Below are 2,636 nucleotides of genomic sequence, written 5' to 3'. Positions count from 1 at the left end.
GCAGGTTTTGAATCAAACTAAATAACAGTAAAGCTTTTTTTTTTATTTACGGTATTTTCTTATTTTGACGTTTTGAGCTCTTTTGTCTTTACAACAATATATATACTAATTTTTAAAGTATCAAATTGAATTTTTGTTCAATAAAAATCTTTCAAATGCGACTGAAGCTTTTTTCACCCAAAAACTTTGTCTTCAAAATAAGGGTGCGTCTTATATTCCGAAAAATACGGTATATTTCGTAATTTTAATCTCTATACTATTTTCGTTTCTACAACAGTTGTGCGTATATAGATATTCCTACTTATTTCCGCTGTCGTTCACGTTTTCTTCTATCGCCGTTTACCACTGTATTATGTATAATCCTAGCTGAGGCTCGCCAATTGTCAGATTTCAAAAAATAGTATATATATATATATATATAAGTTATTCTTTTTGCCAATTGTCGAAATAAATTGCTTTTACTTATATTTCTTAATAGAATTAGTATAAATATATACTATGCAGTTGTTGGGCTTAGCCTAGGATTATTTTACAGTAGGTGTTTGTGACTTGTTAGCGATAAATTCAACGATGAATAAACAGCACAGACTTTACTTGTTTTCAAATAATATATATATTTGGAACAAGTTAAACGTATGTACAATAAAGTGTTTACATTATAGAGAATATAAGCATATCGTAAACGTCATATCAGTATATGTATAGTTATCTTCTTGTCAAAAGTCCACTTAGGCCTATTCAATTACTTTAGAATCTTAGTTGACAAGCCGAAATATTTTCTCTAAATTCTGCTACTATCGCAATATCAATCTGGTGTGATTCACTTACGATTGTGGTCTTGTTTCTTCTGAAGATCCTATGTTGCTTTTGTCAAAGTGCACTCAGGCTGATTCAATTACTTTAGAATTTCGCTTTAACGGAATAAACTTATTTTTTCTTATTTCTTTTTCTACTGTTAGTTTCACTCTATATTCTAATATACGTATAGTCGTCTGGCCACTTTCTATATTCTCTACACCAATTAGTTACTAACAAAACTTTCTACAATCGTCTGCTTTTAACTCTTATTATAACAAAACTTAAAAATAATAAAATATTCACTCACAAATATAAATTAATCACTAATATTTAAACCAAACAGTATTTTATATCATGATAAATTCCAAAGAAATCAAATAAATAAAACTAGCATTATTCAACGAATCATGAGAAGCCCAAGAAAGAGTGAGGTTAAAATAATAAGGGGGAGAGGATTCTCACGTTTGACTCAACAGATTTACTTGAAAATTGATATTAACACGTAAAGAAACATCTATTACAATAATTTAAATTCATATTTTGGAAATTATTTAGCACAGATATAAATGTTATATTTTTTGGAAGGTGTCTTGAGGCTGGTTTCATGGATTTAAAAATTACATGAAAATTGGTAAGGAATTTTAGTATTAGTACTATTACTATTTTACAATGTTTGATGTGTTTTTAAAATTATTTATTACAACTTTGTCGGGTGATACATTATCTTTGCTCTGCAGTAACATCTGTCGGTAATCCGTACAATTAGACTGAGAGTTTATGATGTAATGAATTTGGGGAAGCGTTGTGAAACGGTAACGAAAAGCAAGTACGTGATACACACGATGCAGTAATCAAATACAACCTAGTATCAACAATAGTTTATACTATTCGGCGTAACCAGAATAAGTAAAGTAATTAAATAATTATACTTGTAATCTTTGGCAATCGACATGACGGACATAGTGTGGATAAATACTATTACACACTTTTATTCTTGAAAAATCCCTAAGGCTTGAGTAATATATATGTTATATACTGTTTTAATAAATAGGCCTAAAACCTAATATTTAAATGCTTTTTGACAAATATAACTAATAAGTAATTTTAATCACGCTTTGCTAGCTCAGAAAAGGCGTCCACATCATGAGATTCAATATAATTTCTAGGTTACCCTAACCATTAAAATTTTAAATGTTTTATGTTAAAAAAATATATATTTTTTGAGCTTCAGAAAATTATTCAAAGTTTATCATTCATAATTATGTGTATGATAAATCTAGTCATTAATACGTAATTAAAAAAAAACATAAAAATACCTGTTTCTAAGTTTGCCAGCCCTGAGAGTAAGACGAACAACCAAGCGAGTGATATCGCTTCTTGGCGTCACTCATCTGTAAATGTTCTCCTACTTCGATCGCGTAGATAGCATTGTCTCGTGATGTTGTTGAGCGGAGTATATTGTTGCGTCAGCGAGGTCACATGACTTGTGTGACGCCACGTTTCTAGAACTATCTTGTTCCTTCATGAATGCCCTAGCATTTACTAAATAGGGTAGTCTGGTATATAAATATAAGAGGGTGACAACGTGACGCAATAATAATGTAATGTGTGTGTAGGTAGTGAGTAATTGAACTGCAGTCACAGGGTATTGTTGAAGTTAACGTTCGTTCGTTATAGTGTTTGCTTTAGCGCGAATATGGAAATTAAGTGTATCATAAAGTTCTATTCGGAAAGAATAAACCAGTTTTATTAAATAAGGACTTGTGTCGTTAAAGTTTCGTCGGAACGAAGTTACGGAAAGTTAATTAACAAACGGAGACGTAACAATATTAAAAAAA

At 30.2% G+C, this 2,636-nt stretch overlaps 1 protein-coding gene across 1 annotated transcript in view; it reads right to left on the bottom strand.

Moving 5' to 3' along the window:
- Window positions 1–2,237, bottom strand: part of LOC106467209 (catechol O-methyltransferase domain-containing protein 1-like) — an 18,671-nt gene extending 16,434 nt beyond the window's left edge. Inside the window, exon 1 of the transcript XR_001291318.2 lies at window positions 2,115–2,237. The gene's annotated coding sequence lies outside the window, so the exon portion shown is untranslated. The remainder of the gene's footprint in view (window positions 1–2,114) is intronic.
- Window positions 2,238–2,636: the final 399 nt, after the last annotated feature.

The sequence above is a fragment of the Limulus polyphemus genome, unplaced genomic scaffold (assembly GCF_000517525.1).
Source record: "Limulus polyphemus unplaced genomic scaffold, Limulus_polyphemus-2.1.2 Scaffold2528, whole genome shotgun sequence".
Lineage (NCBI taxonomy): Eukaryota > Metazoa > Arthropoda > Merostomata > Xiphosura > Limulidae > Limulus > Limulus polyphemus.
This window is presented reverse-complemented; position numbering and strand designations above follow the sequence as displayed.